This window comes from Petaurus breviceps, unplaced genomic scaffold (assembly GCF_028583685.1).
Source record: "Petaurus breviceps papuanus isolate PSGF00001 unplaced genomic scaffold, PetGlider_PUasm1.0 171, whole genome shotgun sequence".
NCBI classification, from domain to species: Eukaryota; Metazoa; Chordata; class Mammalia; order Diprotodontia; family Petauridae; genus Petaurus; species Petaurus breviceps.
The window spans coordinates 11,713,753-11,732,571 of NW_027185754.1; the positions used below are offsets into that span (position 1 = coordinate 11,713,753).

At 39.8% G+C, this 18,819-nt stretch overlaps 1 pseudogene; it reads right to left on the reverse strand.

Annotated features, from left to right (window-relative positions):
• Positions 1 to 17,552: 17,552 nt before the first annotated feature.
• LOC138157276 (gamma-aminobutyric acid receptor-associated protein-like 1 pseudogene) lies at positions 17,553 to 17,989 on the reverse strand (annotated as a pseudogene).
• Positions 17,990 to 18,819: the final 830 nt, after the last annotated feature.

The following is an 18,819-nucleotide window of genomic DNA, read 5'->3' on the forward strand; positions in this document are numbered from 1 at the left end:
GGGAGAGCTCTGCTGAGTTGCTGCCTTTTCTCCACCATCTTGGCTTGACCTCCTCCAGAAGATCTTGTATTTAGAGGGAATTCATAGTGGATTCATGGGAATGCTTTTCTCTCCATAACATTTTGCCTAAAATTTCCAGTGGCACTTTGTTAGTTATTGATGTGAGCAGGTCCTTACTTAAGCCTCTTCAGAGGAGGGTAACAAAGAGGGTAAGATCCAATATGATAAGAGTCTTGTGTTTTTGTAGGCTGCTTCAAAAGTTTCTTTTAGAATGATTGTAGCCTTTTGTCAAAGGTGTCCGTAAGATCAAGACATTTCCTGGAGTAAAGGAAATATTTGCCCAGGTCCTTTCTCTAAGGGCTAGGGGGCTATTTTTGCCACAATTCTGCCAGCTCCATTGACTTGGCCTAATATGTGTGTGTGTTTATATATGAAGATAGATAGATTGATAGATATAGATAGATATATCCAGACACACACATATATATCCACACACACACACACACACACATATTTATAAAAGACAAACATGTTTTGAAATTAATTTCAAAATTAGGAACTAGGAGTTCCTCTTAGTAAGGACTCTGTTTTTAACTCTTGATATGATCAGAACTTAAGATGACCAAAACTATTTACAATTTCTTTTAAGGTTTTGTGGCAATTACAGCTTTTGTGAATGAAGTTCACATTTCCATCTTGTTCAATGATTTCTAATCTACTTCTAATTTAGTTGTAATGATTTCTAAAAGGAAATAATATCAGAGATTTTGGTAGTGGGATTATAAGGTTATAGTTTTAAGGGTATGGTCAAGGGTCATATATTTTCCCATTTGCTCAGAATCTCTTGAAAACAAATGGTAGTATGTTCATTCAGCCAAATGTTAGTTGAAGTGAGCTATTGACTAATAGCTAAAACAAAAAATCCATTTACTCATAGGCTTACAGCATAATGTTTCAAACTGAGTTAAAGTTAAACTTGTGATGATTCAGATAGCCACAGGGTTCAAAGAAAAGCTGAACACAAATACATTTGAAAGGATCACCATTGACGTAATTCTTGGAGAATGATATTAAATAAACATAATTTGAAAGAGTTGTATTTTCAGTTGCTGTTGACTTAAAAAAAGAACTAGCTTTAGTGCTACTTTTTTTTATGGAAGAAGTTTTTTGAAACACAGTAAACATGTACTAACCACCCCATGCTAGAAACTGAGGTGGAAGAAAGGGAATGAGTGAGAGAGAAGGCAAGGAGTGAGAGAAAAAAAGAGAGGGAAAATAAGGGAAGCAGAAAAAGGGAGAATGAAAGAAAGGATGGAGAAAAAAAGAAAAAGGGAAGGGAAAAGAGAAGAAAGGTGACAGAGACAGAGTAAATAAAATGAGAGAAAAGGAGGAAGAAAAAATGAGGGAGATGAAAGGAAAGGAGGGAGTGAGAAAGAGGAAGGGAAAGATTAAGGGGAAGAAGGACAAAAGAACCAAGAAAGGGAAGAAGAAAAGGGAAAAAAAGAATTCAGAAGAGATATGAGGAAGGGAAGGGATGGAGAGAAAGGATGAGGAAAGAAAAGAGGAAGAGGAACAGAGAAGGAAAAAGAGAAAGAGAACAAATAAAACGTTTTTCTTCTAGAAACATCATTTTCTTGTTTCATGTTTCCTTAGTCCCTTGCTTCCTGGTATTGAAAGAAGGTTAACCTTAACTCTCTTGCTTCTGGCACTTTGGAACGGTTTCAGGAAAAATCCAAGAGACCACAGGAAAGAGAAATAACTTCATTTGTTAAAGTTTATTGACAGTACAGACAAAACATTAAACATCAGATAAATCAATATTTTTAAGGTGTCTACTTTCTGAGATGTTTGCTACATAGAATAAATCAGTCCTACCTAAAGCATCTCATGAAAAGCTTTCTGAATTTAGTAACTAAGAAGATTGGCGAATGCCCTGTGGCACTTTGTATTAACATTTTTATTCTAGAAACTTCAAAGCTCTCCTTTTCCCCCCAAAAGTGTTTCATCTGGTCCCTAAACATCTCTGTTATAAAAACAAGGCAAATAACTTTCCTATTTATATCTGAGGAACACAGCATAGTCTATGACAAAGGCTAAAAACTACCTTGCTGTTTGTCCTCCAAACCCAGTATTTTGTCTTTTCATCACCCTTTGGTAATGGGTACCTGGGGGCAAGTCTTGGCTCTGCCACTAAACTGGCTCTGTGACCTTGGACAAATCTCTTCCCCTCTCTGGGCCCTATTTCCCTCCCCAGTAAACCAGAGGATTTGATGCTAATGTTCCCTGTATCTCTAAAATCTATGATTTATTGTTTCCTTTCCTTGTCATGTATTTTTAAAGTTTTAATAAGAAACTCTCAGTATTCTTTGCCAGAACAGTAAAATAAAGTAAAATGAAGGCTGCCTGAAGGCAGAAAGGATTTGATCAAGAACATTAGAAGAGCGAAAAAGATGGGCTCTCCATACCCAGGCAGAGAGAGGCTGCTCCCATGCTCCATCTCTCCCATAACCCTGGCATTTGGCAGAGAGCTCCAAAATGAGACTTGGCCTATTCCCAGTTTCTGGTTTCCAGAATATGAGGTGATCCTACTTAGTAGGTAGAATAGCTCTAGATCTAGAAGGACCCTTAGAACTTGGGTTCTTAACTTGTAGTTCATACTTTTTTTTAATATTTGGAAAGTTTCAATATAATTATTTTCCTTGTTGACCTATGCATTTTATTTTATGCATTTAAAAATATTTTTTTTCTGAGAAAGGGTCCATAGACTTCAGCAGAAAGATAAAATAGTCCGTATCACACACACACACACACACATACACACATGCACATCACAAATAAGAACTCTTACTCACAGGGGGAGGGGAGTCAGGAACCCCAATAGACAGAGTCCCTGGAAAGCAGTCTGGAAAGAATTCACAGGACTCAAGCATTCTCCAAATCAAGGTGGTAAAGATTTATTGTTATGCTTTACAGCGGGCAAGAGTTCTTAGGGAAACTACAACCTTAAAGTGGCACAATTAAAGTTTATATAAGCTATTCTTTGGTATACCTGTGCCAATTATGCTAAGTGAGTCAGGGTGGGATTAGGAAGGAGGTAAGGAGTGGTCAGTTCATAAAGGAACATGCGCTTTTAATATCTACTGCACAGGTGTATTGCCCAGAATTCACTGGGAAATAGCCCAAGCGGGGCTGCCTGGAGGTGTGGTTTTAGTCTTGAAAAGTCACTAAGTCAGCCAGCTGTCGGGGCTGACTGGGAAAACTCAGGGGGTTCCCATCAATGTCCTGTTAGACAAGATAGATGTTGGGAATAAACTTATGTTCCAAGCTAACAAGGGATACAGGATGTTTATAATGAGCTAGGGAATATACATATGACTGAGTCTGGGATAAATATGATAGATATGACCCAGTACACAGCTTCTTCAGTCAGTACATAGTTGGGTCAAACTACTAAATTCTTTAGGTGCAGCTGACCTCTGTAACAGGAGAGAGATAAGTATTTTCCTAGGGCATGCTGCCCTTGAGCTAGAGAGAAACTGCCTGAGACAGTGTTTTGAGGCTAGGGAGAAATGTGATTTTGGAACTGGATGTGATTTTACAAACTGGGGTTCAAGCACAGTCACCCAAGCACTGCATCATTACCTTAGGGATTATTTGGTCTAACCGTCTCATTTTTAGAGATGAGGAACTTGGGGTTTGCTCAAAGCCACACAAATATAATAGGAAGGAAGGTCAGGATTTGAACTTAGGTCTTTGGACTCCAAGTTCTACATTTTTTTCACTGTACCATGTGGTTTCCCTTATTTTGGCTTGAAGAAGTCTCCTTCACCCCAGAAAGCATCACTTTTAAAACTAGAAAGACTGGATCATTCAGATCAGGAAGGAAGTTCATGCAGTTAAGAAAAGCAAATTAGTTTGTGGGAGGAACAGCAGAATAATGAAGACTAGAATTACTGGGTATAAAGAAATTTTTTGCAGATCTAAAAAAAATGTAGCTTTGAAACAAAAATATCATTCAAAACAAGAAAATGAAAACATCTTTATTCTTAGAGAAACACAGGCTAGAAATGTGCTCCAGGCACTTTCATAGAATAATAAAATATGAGAGCTAGAAGGGACATTAGAGATCACCAGGTGCCAACCCCTTAATTTTTTTTAAATTATGTTTTATTTTTTCATTTAACAAAAATCTATTTTCTCTCCCTCCTACCTTCCCTTATACCCCACTGAAGAAAAAAAGAAAAGAAAAAACAAAACCCTTGTAACACATATGCATAGTCAAGCAAAACAAATTCCTAAGTTGACCATATCCAAAAAATACATGTCTTATTCAGCACCATTCTGTCAGGGAGTGAGTAGCACTCACCAAACCCTAGCCTGTCACTGGGTTGGTCAGAGTTCTAAAATTTTTCAGTGTTTTTTGTTTTTACGTTGCTATTGCTATTATATAAAGTCTCTTCATTTCATAAGCAAGGAAACTTGAGACCTAGCAAAATTGTAGATTCCTCTTTTTTAAAGGCTCTTGATAACTGAAAGTACTAAAGTTTTTTCTCAGTCATATCTCAGTTCTTTGCTTCAGGAATTTTATCTTCCCTTAATTCCTAATGCTAGACAGGCTTTCCTCCAGCTTCTCAGCATGCTTCAGGGATATTTTCTCCTTCTGCCAATGTGGTAGGTGCTAAAGATATTTAAAATCGTATTAACTTTGGTGTAAAATGTAGGCTGATGAATTTGGAGTTAGGAACATTTGAGTTCAAATCTCACAGTTAATACTGAGTTGTGTGACCCAGACTTGGGGAGGGTAATGCTTTTCTACCACCTTATTACACTTTAATAAAAGTTAAAAAAAAAACCGGAAACCCTAAAACAAAGCTAGTTGTATGCCCCTGGACAAGTCACTTAATCTCTATATGTCTGAAATAATTCCCTAGTATTTATTTACTAAATCACTGCAATCTGCATTGATGGAAGTCCAATAGTCTAATGCCAGGAATTTCCCACACTGACAAAATGATAGATCTTTCCATGTTCCTATATTGGTACTCACTTTGACCAAAGCAGAACATAATTAGGAAGTTTAAACTCTCGCCTTTCTTCCCATATCCCATATTATATAATACATTTCAGAGTTATTTTGGCAGTAGAATTATGACTCTCAGAGTCTTAAATAGCACTTCTATTATTCAGACAAGTACCATGTAATGTGCTTGGGGCAAACAGCATAAAACGAACCCTCACATCAGCTTTAGAAATGTTTTATTGATATCTTTTTTTATATCATCTACATTTCTCAATATATTCCAGTCTCTTGCCATTCCCAAAGGGTTAGCTCTTATAACAAAGAAAGAGTAAAAAAGTTCAGCAAAAACCAATACTTTGAAAAATATCTGGTATTCTATGTTGTGTTCTATGCCCATTAATCCCACTTCTGCTAAGAAGTTGGTGGGGTGCCTTTTCATATGTTTTCTGTGGGATCAAGCATGATCATTATAATTTCACAGCATTCAGTTTTTATTGTTTTGTTGGTGTTCTTTTTATTTCCCTGTTGTAGTCATTGTGTATGGCCTTTTCCTGGTTCTGTTTGCTTTATTTTGTATTGCCATATTGGTCCCTCCGTGCTTCTCAGGATTCCTTAGATTCATAATTTCTTATAGCATAATAATATTCTCTCCCATCAATGTGCCACAATTTGTTTAGCTATTCCTCAGCTGATAACTACCGACTTTGTTTCCAGTTCTTTGAAGTCACAGGAAGGAATTCTGCAAATCTTTTGGTGTTTATGGGGCCTTTCTTTTTTATCACCTATCACTGACTCCCTTGGGGTAGCTACATACCTAGCAATGGGATTTCTAGGTCAGAGATATGGACAGTCAAATTCACTTTTAAAGACAAATTCAGTTTAGAAGATGGTAGGGATCTTAGGGAAAGATCTCAAACTCAAGGACACAGAGTAGGGAGGAACCAGGGCAGAGATAACCAGGTAAAGGGAACTTTGAGATAGAAGGAGACTACCAGGCTGCTAGTGGGGAGGCAGCTGATCTAGGAGGAACTAGGAAAAGGCAGGACTGAGGTATGGCTGGGGAAAGGGGGAAGGAGGAGGAGGTATTTATTCCTTTGAACTAATTGAAAAGAAAGACCTATTTGTAATTTTAAAAATATAACTTCTGAAACAATGCCTCATACCTTGTGTCTGTGAGTGCCCCTCTTGGATTGTGCCCTGGTGTTTTTGTCTTTTTTTATACCTCCAAAATGATTTGAATTAGAGAGATTCTCAAAGTCATGAAGACCTTTGGACCTCTTTCTATTTAAGCAAAAATGCTTAGCTTTGAATAATCTAAATTAATTAAATTGTTCCTAGCAGATGTGCTCCTAAAATGCTGAGTACAGAATTTTCTTCCACATTAGCTTTCTATTTTAATTATTTATTCTCTTCAACTAAGTATTAGGCATAGTTGTTTACACCTGCTGAAAAAATGTGGCTCTAACAAGATTCTCTAAATTTTGGCACCATAGGCTAAATCCCAGATCATCTTGCCCTAAGCATGGCTTTGTTAGCTCTTTCCTTCCTCACAACTCTACTGTTGGCACATTTCATAGACAATGTAAACTTTGTTGTTACAAAACCTATTCCTCATTCTAGCAAGATGACTTAACTGAATACGTATTTATTGTTCTACTGAAGAACTGATAACTACTGGACATTTCAGTTCTGGTATCTTATTAGGATCTAGGAATTGAATTTCTCTAGAACGTGGTTTGGGTTTTTCCCCTCCTTTAGCTGTGATGTTTGTTTGGCTCTTCTCTCATTGCTTGGAGGAGAAAAACACAGCTCTGATTAAGCAATACTGAAGAAAAAATATTTACTGCACTCTGTAATTAGGTACCAATCTGTTAGAAATAATTTAATATAATTTAAGATTGAGACATTTCTGACTTAAAAGAGAGAAATTTCCAAAATGTCTCTGCTCCAGAACAATTTTAAGTAACATTTATAGAAATCCAGAAATGAAAATCAAGATATGTAATAATACAGTTGTGGGTTAACATTCCTCATAGTTGAGCAACCTTCCTCCTGGCCTACTTTCCTTAGGAATCAATGTTTTTTTTTTTCCCACAGAACTATATCTGAGAATCCAAATTGAATTGGAAGAGGTTGGAATTTCTCCTGTTAAAAGGAAGAGGGTACTTTGCTCAGGTGACCCTTAGTCTAATTTCTTTCTTTCTTGGCTTTTTGGAGGGGGAAGGCAGAACAATTGGGATTAAGTGACTTGCCCAAGGTCACAAGGCTAGTATGTGTTAAGTGTCTGAGGCCAGATTTGACCTCAGGTCCTCCTGACTCCAGGGCCAGTGCTCTATTCACTGTGCCACCTAGCCGCCCCCTTAGTCTAATTTCTTCAGGGGATAAACAGAGGACATTGCCCTCTGATGGGTCAATATCCTGATCCATTACAGGTATAAGAAAAAGGCAATAAGAATCACTTCCAGTTCAAATTGGATTCTCAAATACAGCTCGGTGGGGAAAACCCCATTGATTACCAAGGGGAGAAGTCCAAGAGGAAGGGCATATAGTTGTTCAACCATTAGGAATGTCAATGCAGAAATGTATTGTTACATATCTAAATAAGAGGTACTCTTTGTTAAGTTTCTGGGTAGCATCCTTAATTCTTTCAACTAAAAAGAAAAGAAAGACCCTTTTCCCTTTTGTCTTAACCTACCCTACCTTCAGTTATTTCTTTTCTCAGGAGATAATGCTAGCCCAGGAGGAGGTGGGTGTGGACCACAAGGGGAGAATGAGTATAGCTCCAGGGTAATTTATTCTCTGTTAGATATGCTCTCTCCTAGTGTTATCCTTGTCCTGTCTTCATTAGATTGTGAGCTCCTTAGGGTCAATCAGGGACTGTCTAGCTTAGCACAGTGTCTGGCATATAGTAGGTGCTTAATAAATGTTTACTGACTGCCTGGCTTCCTCCTAGGAGATACCACCAGCTTTCTAATACTAAACCAGGGAGAAGGTGAGAGGTTCAGTTCTTCATACCCAAGGCAAGTGACTCCAAACTGCCTCTTTCTGTTCTATGGAATCATCCTCTACTGATAGTATTTAAATAAGTCTGTATTACTAAATGAAATAAGGTAAATTGTCTTATGTGTCCTCCTCTCTCCCGGTTCCTCATTGGGGTTATTATTCAGCCTCTCCTGCTGAGTCTTACAGTTGAGAGATACTCTTCCCACTTCCTGTCCCCATTGTCCCCCTATTTATGTCCTTATGCCTTCCTCCTCCATGCTTCAGAAAGCACTGGAAAACAGAGCAGAGAAGAGGGGTAGAGATCTGGGACATCCCAAGACACAGGAGGGCATGTGTGTATATGTGGAGAGAGGGAACTGGAAGAAGAAACCTGTCATGATGATTTTAAAGAACTATATCTAAATATAAATTGTAATTATTCTTCATAACTTACAATCAGACTCTGAAATCATGGATTCAGTACCAGAAAGACTTAGAGATCATTGGATTATAGATTTTAGAACTAGAATGAACCCTAGAGGTCATCTAGTCCAATCCTTCCCCTACCTTCTCAGTCAAGAACCTTGCCTCATATTTCACTAAAAAAAAAAGTGATTCCCTTAAAGCTCCTTTTTCTCCCCTCTTCCTCACCTGATCTCACTCTGATACCTTCCATCTCTACTTCTTCCTTCACTCTTGTCTCCCATGAAGAGGTGGTCCTCCTCATTGCCAAGGCAAACCCTTCTACACACATGAGTAATCCCATTCTATCCTGGCCTCTCCATCAGATTTCCCCCTCTCACATCCCTACTCTCTCACTCATCTTGAACCTCTCCTTTTCTAGTGACTGCTTCCCTCCTGCCTACACATAGTGCTCCTATATCTCCCTCATCCTCAAAAAACCCTTGCTTGATCTGTCCATCTCCCTTAGCTATCACCTATAGCTCTCCTTTCTTTCCTGGCTAACCTCGACAGTGTCTCTACTTACTTTCCTCTCATTTTCTTCTTAATTCTCTGCATTTTAGCTTCTGACCTCAGTATTAAACTGAAACTACTCTCTCCAAAATTACCAGTGGTCTTTTAGTGGCTAAATCTAAAGGCTCTTTCTCAGTAACCAATTTCTCATCCTTCTTGACCTTCCCAGCCTTTGACACTGTTGATCTCCATCTTCTCCTTGCTACTTTCTTCTCTCTAGGTTTTTATGACTGTTCTATCCTGGTTTTCCTCCTACCTATCTGACCACTCCTTCTTAGTCTTCTTTGCTTCTTCCAGGTCTCGCCTGCTAACAATGGAGGTCTCCCAAGTCTTGTCATGGACCTTCTCTTCTCCATACTATCTCACTTGGTGATCTCATTAGCTCCCATCGATTCAATTATGTATGGCCCTGGGCAACTCACTTAATCCTGTTTGCCTCAGTTTCTTCATCTGTAAAATGAGCTGGAGAAGGAAATGGCAAATCACTCTAATTATCTTTGCTAAGAAAAACCTAAAATGGGGCTATAGAGATTCTGACAGGACTGAAATGACTCAATAATGACAACAGCCTCTCTGCTGACCTACAGTCTTGTATCTCCACCTGCCTATTAAATATTTCAAACCAGATGTCCTATAGATATCTGTAATGTAATGCCAAGTAAAGGCAACTTCCCAAGGTTCAAAATACCAGCATAGGTGCTCTCCATTTTATTCAGTGACAAATTAAGAACAGATAGAATCAAAATTTAACATAATTCAAAATACAGCATTTACTAAGTGTGATTTAATCAAGTACTACCCCACCCCTGGACATTACAATTCATTTAATCAATCACAAAGCCCCTGTTCTAAACACTACTCCACCCCTAGGCTGTACCTTCATTTAGTCCATCACAAAGCCCCTGTTCTCAAATGGAGATTAGTTTCCAAATCACAAGTAAAGTACATTCATTTGTTCAATCACAGAGCACAAAAAGGTCAAAAGTTCCCCACCCCTGGACCACAATTGAATCTACCACAGAGTTACAACAAGCTTAAGCACAACATTTAATACCCAAATGGAGGTCTTTTCTTCATCTTGACATGAGGCAAGCTCTCAGCAATCTTTGTTCCTGGGGAGACAAAGCTTAGCAAGGCCACAAGATACATTGCCAGTCTCTTCATTAATTCATTCTCTGTCTGCAGAACAGTCCTAGGACCCCTGAAAACATCAGCAAAACCCTCTTCCAGGATTTCTGTAAACACAACAAGAAAATCCTTCTTCAGGGCTTCTGAACCAACAGCAAGGTTCCAAGAATTCTGCAACAACAGTACTGTCTTTCACCAGTGGACAAATCTGGCAAAACAACATCAAAACAGACAAAGTACCAGCAAAACAGCCATGTCTCCTCAGTCCTTGGCAGCTCTGGGTGGCAGCTCTCAAAAGTCCTGGGCAATTCAAAGTGGCCCTCAGCAATCCTCTCAGTCTCTCTCTGCCTCCAAGATGCTGCTTCCAAAAAGTTCTTCTGCTTCTCTCTTTTCTTGTGTCTCTCTAAATTTATGTCATCAGCTCCTTCCAGCTCAGCCCTCGCTTTTCATGTCAACAAGACCATCCCACAAGTGGGATTCACAAGCTCTGCGTTTTAACAAGATCAAACCAAAAACCAAGCCAATACAGGGGAATCTTTAAATTCCATTACTATTATAACATCTTAAACTCAACATTGTTGTACCCAAAACATGAGCAAAACCCAAGTAACAATTTAGAAGTGAACCCTTTATTGGCTGGCTCCTCCCCGAATTGAACAGCCCCAACCCCAGGCAGTCTCAGCTTTTAAAGGCAACCCACGCAGCCAACCCAACAGGAACTTGCAGAAACTAAAATCAGTGATTGGTCAGGACACATTTTAAAACTCCTGCACCCACCCCTAGGCAGAGCTAGACCTGTGAGTTTGCTTACTTCTGAGAAGGAGAGCTGATTGGAGGAGGGGACCAGAATGGGGCCAGGTACAACAAACATGTCCAAAACTGAACTTACTATCTCTCCCACAAGTCCTCCCTTCTTCCTAACCTTCCTATTATTATTGAGGATACCACCATGCTCCCAGTCACTCAGACTCACAAACTAAGTATCCTCCTGACTTCTTACCCTCTATGACCTTGATGAAAGCCTTCACCACCTAGACTATTTGGTCACAACAGTCTTTTGGTTAACCTCCCTGTCTCAAGCCTCTCCCCACTTTCCAATCCATCCTCCACTCAAATATCAAAAAGATCTTCCTAACATGCTGGTTAGACCATTTCACTCTCCATTCAATCAACATCAGTGGCTCCCTAATACCTCCAGGATCAAATAGAAAATCATCTATTTGGTTTTTAAAACCCTTTTAGCCAAACCCCTCCTACCTTTCTAGTCTTTTTTTTTAAGTTGATCTAATTTTTGCTTGTTTGTTTTTTTGAAGGGGGAAGGTAGGGCAATTGGGGTTAAGTGACTTGCCCAAGGTCACACAGCTAGTAAGTGTTAAGTGTTTGAGGTCAGATTTGAACTAAGGTCTTCCTGACCCCAAGGCCAGTGCTCTATTCACTGCACCACCTAGCTACCCCCTACCATTCTAGTCTTATTGCAATTTACTTCCCTCCACATACTCTCTGATCTCTGACTCTGACTCTGGGTTCTTTAATTCCTATAACAAGATAAGCCATCTCCTAACTATATGCATTTTCACTAGCTTTCCCCATGCCTAGAACTCTTTCTCCTCATCTTTGCCACCTGGTTTCCTTCAAGCCCCAGCCAGAATCTCACCTTCCTCAAGAAACCTTTCTCAAACCTCCTTTTTGATGGCGCCTTTCTTCTGTTGATTATTCTGATTTTATGCTGAATATATCTTAATTGTACATGGTTGTTTGCCTTTTGTCTCCCCTGTTAGACTCCTTCAGGGTAGGGACTGGTTTTTTGTCCTTTGTATCCCCATTACAGGGTTCAGTGACTACTTAAGTGCAGTAAGTACTTAATCAAAGTTTGCTGTTGATTTAATTCTTTTATTTTACTAATTAATGAAATGAAGATTAGAGACTTTATGTGATTTACCCAAGGTCACATAGCTGGGATTTCAACTCACATCCTTTGAATCCAGTGCCCTTTGACTTAAAAAAGGGTATGTGGGGGCAGCTAGGTGGTGCAGTGAATAGAGCAGGGCCCTAGAGTCAGGAGGACTCAGATACTTGACCCACTTACTAGCTGTGTGGCCTTGGGCAAGTCACACAACCCTAGCTTTCCCTCCGCCAAAAACAAACAAACAAAAAAAATCTCTCTCAATTATCTAATCCAAGGGTGGGGAACTTCAATCCAAATATCACAGAACAAATCTTTAAGGGATTCAGTCAAAGGGTTGCTTTTGAGGACTTAGAGGACCACATGTGACCTTGAGGCCATATGTTCCCCACCCCTGACTTGTCTATCCCTTCAATTTACAGAGTGAAACCTTGAGATTTGAGAGATTAGATGACATGGCCAAAGTTACCCTAAGGTCACTCACTGACTCTCCAAGCCAGCCTTAATTTTCCTAGGTCATGCCAGCATTTATAAATCCTGGCCTATTCAAATTCTTTTACTCTCTCAGCTGACCAAGGTTTGTAGTATAGTGAATTTTGACGCATGAACAAAGGTTAGAGTTAGATTTGTTGTGGCTTTTTTTCTTAACTAAGAGTTCTAAGGAGATCAGCCAATGGTAATATTAGATTCTCTTCTACATACTCACTATCAAACCCAGAAAATAAATGATGAAAGAGTCACTGAGGTTATGCAACAACTGTTCAACTCTGGAAAATAAAATAAAACCAAAGAACCAACAGTGATTATAAGCAAAAAGCTTCCTTTTTTTTTTTTTTAAAGTAATTGGGGTTAAGTAACTTGCTCAAGGTTACACGGCCAGGTGTTTCTGGGTGGGTGCTAAGTGTCTGAGCCTGGATTCGATCCCCAGGTTATCCTGACACTGGAGCTGGTGCTCTTACTCACTGTGCTACCTGGCCACCCCACAAAAAGCTTTCTTTATTCCATTAGAGGAGGGAAACTAGATCCATGTGCTGGGGTCTTCTCTAGGAGGAGACCCACTGCAGCGAGGCTGAGCCTTGATATATATAACCATGGCTGGACAAAGAATCAAGAGTAAGGAAAGGAAGAAAGGAAGAAAAAGTTCATTTGAAGCTCATCTCCAACTGATGGTGATTACCCAGAGTTCTTTAATTAGTCTCTTAAGTACAAATAATCAAAGGCAATTATGTGAAAAAGAATGACAAAAACTAAGAAAATGCCCTTCAGGGAAAGCCAAGAAGATAATCAATGATTTGGTTAATCAAGTTGTCTCAGTCAATATACACATTCAGTTATTTACTTTACTCAATCTACTTAATCATATGTAGTTCTTAAAAGAGAAGATAGAAGCCCCTATTCTGATTCTGCTCCACACAATGGAAATCACATTAAGTTTTCTGAGATGTACAATATAGAATATCTAGCCCAACATCTCATTCAAACCATCCAAAACAATTTTACCATCCTTGGATGGCAGAAAAGATAATATATATCAGAGGTCTGAGGAAGAAGGGAATGGTGAGCTGGACCAGTCATTAATGGTTATTAGACTGGACTCCATTTGGTTTAATCTCTCACAAGACTATAATTGGTGCTTCCTGGACTCCAGGAAGCTAGACACTTATGGTGTAGTTTTCTTTCCAAGTCTCAGGTCAATCACTGGTAATGACATGGTTCCACGCTGCTCAGGCTTAGACTCAGTCTCCACTGTAACCCAGGCCATTCTGTCATGATAAAAAATGGCAACTTTGGCTCAGTGCAGCCCACTTTTAAGGGGAACTTAAGGCCAGTTAACTTTCTGATGAAGTAATTGGTGGACCAATTTATGCTTGTCCCAATATATGAATATAGTAATGTTGTACATCAGGGTGATTCATGATGAGCAGATCTGGCCATCCCTACCAGTACAAACACACAGTCATTTGTTCAAGGTAACCAGGTATGTCCATAAAAGTCATCTAGTTATCAGACCTATATACTAAAGTTGTTTGCATTCTGACATACTTGCTATATAGATTCTTATTGCAAATTCAAGATGGATTCACTCTTGTGAAATGTATTCCCATGACAATGACTCACTAGTGTCCTCTTAATAAATGTAAAACAACACCTTGGCTCATGGCAACAATAAAAGTGTCAATGTGATCCACTCCTATTTACTTTCCTGTTAGCAACAGGGACGGGGATCAGGTATTAGAGATAGTGCTAGAAGGACCTCAGAGACCATCTAATCTAAACCTCAATGGAAGCAGAAACTTTTTAAGTTTTGTCATTCTTTTTCCCCTGTATTATTACATACCAATGACCTCCTGCACAGTGAAGCAAAATAAACACGTTACCCACGTCTAAATAATAACTAGCACTTATCCAACATAGTGCTTTAAGGTTTGCAAAACATTTAACATGTATTATCTCATTTGATCTCTACAATAACCTTGAGAAGTAGGTGCCACCACTATCCTCATTTTTTAAATGAGGAAACTGAGGAAGATAAGTAACTTTTCTGGGGTCAGAGAGCGATTTGATATCTGAGGCAAGATTTGAAGTCAATTCTGCTGACCCCAAGTCCAACACCATACCACTTAGCTGCTTGTGTAAACCTCATTGTGTCTTACCTCCACCAAGAAATGGAAAGCATGCTTCAGTATATTCATCCTCTACAGCAGTACTTCTAAGATTGGCTCTTCAGGGCCTAACCTGGCCACTCTCTGGGCATCCGGGACCCACCCATAGCAGCACCTGTTCAGGTACCAGTGGGAAAATCTTTCTCCCCACTTCCCAACATACGCCACTCTTTGTCTAGGTCACTTGGTGGCAGCAGGAGGCACCTCTGAAGCAGTAGATTCTACACTCTGGTACAGTGACCAGTAAGAGATCCCTCCCCATTTTCACTTTGGATAGAACAGAGTGAGTCTCACAGGATGAGAAGACATGGATGGGTCACCATCTGCATCAGACTCATTACATATGCCTTCTGTCAAACCCATTCCTCTTTCAAATTTCCCTATTTCTGTCAAGGATATCATCATTCTCACATTTCATAACTTTTGTGTCATCTTTGACACCTTACTCTTACCCCATGTATCCAATCAGTTTTCAGATAATTGTTTCTACCTTCATGTCTCTAGCATCTGTTTCCTTTCTTTACTTATACAACCACTACCCTAGTTCAGGCCCTTATGACCTTTTGCCTGGACTACTACAACAACTTCCTAAATGCTCTCCATGCCTCAAGTATTCCCCTTCTTCAATCCTTTCTCATGCATCTATCAAAACAGTTTTCCTGTTCCATGCCTGACCATGTTAATTAAATAAAAATGAGTTTATTATTATTATTGTTAAGTCATTTTTCAGTTACATCCAACTATTGGTGCCTCCATCTGGGGTTTTCTTGGCAAAGATAGTGGAGTGGTTTGCCATTTCCCTCTTCATTCATTTTATAAATGAGGAAACTGAAGCAAATAGGGTTAAGTGACTTGCCCAAGGTCAGATAGCTACTAAATGCCTGAAGTTATATTTAGACTCATGAAGATGAGTTTTCCTGATTCCAAGTCCACTGCATCACCTAGGTTACTATTGACTCTAGGTCAAATATTATTTTGTCTTTATCTCATCTGTTTTAAAATTTCTGTTTTTAATGTATGCATAATTATTAGGGCAGTAGCACATGTATACAATTTATAAATAAGTAAATATACATATTTGGGAGGTACAGACACAATTTATCTATTTATTCATTCATTCGTTTGTTTATTTGTTTATTTATTTAAGCAATTGGGGTTAAGTAACTTGCTCAAGGTTACATGGCCAGTTATTTTTGTGCGTGTGTGGGTGTTAAGTATCTGAAGCCAGAACCAATCCCTGGTCCTCCAACTCCAGGGCAGCTCTCTTATTCACGTGCCACCTAGCTGCCCCTACAATTTATTTTTTTTACTGACAGGCACACAATCAAAGCATTTTAGAGACTATTGCTTTAAAGTCAAAACTAATCACTTCATCCATCAGAGTTCTGAAGTCTTTCGATGTTATGATGTTATGTTCCTTTACATTAATTGTGGTCATTATGTAAATCGTTTTCTTGGTCCTGCTTACTTGGTTTCTGCATAAGTTCATACAAGTCCTCTCAAATTTTTCTGAGCTCTTTACATTTGTAGTTTCCTACCATTCAATATTTCATTATATTCATATTCTACAGCTTGTTTGGCCATTCTCCAGTTGATTGGCACCTCCTTTGCTTCCTGTTTTTTGCTACCACAAAAGTATTTTTTTTATCTTAAAGTGTGCAATCATTTTATTTCTTTGCCCCATAGCAAGAACTTCATTTACACAGGAACTTGCAGCTAGTACAACAACTGACAAGAGAGGTGTCTCCCCATCAAAGGGGACCAGGTTTGTTTCCAACAAAGCAAAGACGGAACTAAATCGCTGAGTTCAAAACCTCTGTCCCTGCCCTCCTCCCCCCAACTTCCCCAAAAGAGAAAACAATAATCAAAACTGTCAAAATAAATCAGGACCTGAACTTTCTAACCAGCAGCTTTGATGAATGAATACAGAACAAGGGAGGTGAATTTTATCAACCATTTATGTGTGCATGGGAGAAAGAATGCTAGGAGGGAGCTGATCTCCCTCCCCATCTTCCCACCTACAGTTGGGAATGTTTGAAGGTTAATTAAGTCCATGGCAGACAGGGCTTCCTGTTCTGTACTAAAAGGTACCCAGAGAGAAGCTGGGACAAAGGTCCTTCATAAATTCAATTTAGTGATAGATACAGCCTACCCTCCTTTCTAAAGTCCACAGAACTCAGAGCCACATTCTCTTAGTGATTTCACCACCATTGGGATCTTTCATAAGACAGTGGAATGGAACCTAGGCAGGAGGGTGAAGGAGGTGTTGTCTATTTTAGGGTTCTAATGCCAAACAAGTTTCCTCTTTGGTTCCCAGGCCTGACCCTCAATTTAAGAAGGACAAGAAGGAAACATAGAATGGGACAGAGACATAAACTTCTGGCCCAACAGCTCCACAGAAGACAGAGGGGCAGACACTCTCTCCTTATTCCCCATACTCTATGTCTTTCTGTATTATCTTTTAAGTGAAATCTGGAGATACAAGCCCAATAGACTAAGCAATAGTGGTTATAATTCTAGGGCCATATTCCCCTCTGAGAATGATACCTAGGGATATTGGGAGAAGATAAAGCCCAAAGTAAGACTATGGAAGAGATATTGCCAAGGAGAGATGATAAAAACAAGTTTGGTCAATTACTGTGGTAACTATAGAGCATTTTCTCCAGTCTCTCCCTCCCACACCCCTCCTACCAATGTATCAAACTGGGTTCCTCCCCCCCCCCCCCCCCCCCGTAAGAAAATCGGAAAGTCCTCCCTGGACAGAGACTCTGAAAACAACCTATAAACACCCCCTCCCTTGACCCTTCTATCCAGCACAACAAAGGCTACTATTGCAGGGTGGGAAGAGGGCAGGAAGGAGGGGTGCCGTCCGATTTCTCAATCACACATGTCGAAAACTTCCCCCAGCCAATCCAGCAGCTCTGTCCTGCAATGCCTTCTTCTTCCCGTAGTGGCTTTCATCACTGTAGGCCACATAGAGAAAACAGTTTTCCTCGTGGTTGTCCTCATAAAGTTGGCCCCTGGTAGCACTAGTAGGAGGGATAGGGTTGTTGACAAAGCACAGGGCGTCTTCTGGTCGAAGGTGGATCCGCTTCCGAATTAAGAAGTAGAACTGACCAGCTGTAAGGTCAGAGGGCACCAGGTACTTCCTTTTGTCCAGGTGTGGAACTCTGGCTTTAGGTGCCTTCTCCACAATTACAGCGACTCTGTCCGGGTATTTCTTCCGAATCTTCTCCCCTTCTTTTTTCCGGTACTGCAAAGGATGATCCTCCTTGTATTGGAATTTCATGATGCTCTGCAGCGTCTCCGATCTCCCCTGGGGGGGACCCGGCTCAGGCGGAGTGGATTGAAACTTCCAAGTCTGGCTTTCCGGTCCGAGTCCAATAAGAGATACCACGAGGCTTGGCGGTGCCGACCACTCTGCCCCCCCCCCCCCCAGCCCGCCTCACAAAAATATTTTTATAAGTATTTTTTAATATATGGAAAATGTGGAGGAAAAATGGATTAAAAACTTTTTTTTTTTTTTTTTACTGTGAGACTGGGGAAAACATTTCCCCAGAAAAAGGGACTTTGGAAGTCAAGTAATCAGAGATATAGAATTGTGTTAGTAAAGATACCCAGACTGACAAGGTCAAGAAGGAGGTATAAGACTTAGTGATTTCTATCTTGAAGGAAGCTTCTATTATTTTAGTGATTTCTTTCTCTTTAAGTATATTCTGATAAGACTACCCTCAGAGAAATTCATTATCCTACTGGAACAAACCTGAACTTTAAAAAAAAAATTAAATTTTGTGTTTATTTTTAGTTTAGGTCATTCACTTCCACAAGACCTCGAGTCACAAATTTTCTCCCCGTCCCTCCCCACCCACCACCCCAAAACAGTGATCCCACTGTATACCTCTTCCCCCAGTCTGCTCTCTCCTATATCCTCCTCCATACCCCCTCCAACTTTCCGGTAGGGCAAGATGGATCTCTATTCCCCAGTGCCTGCACAGCTTATCTCCCACTTGCATGCAAAATAATAATAATAATAATTATTATTATTACTATTATATATATTAAACATTTGGTTTTAAAACCCTGGGTTCCAGATTTCCTCCCTTCCTCCCTCATCACCTACCCCCCCCCCAAGACAATATAGGTTGTAC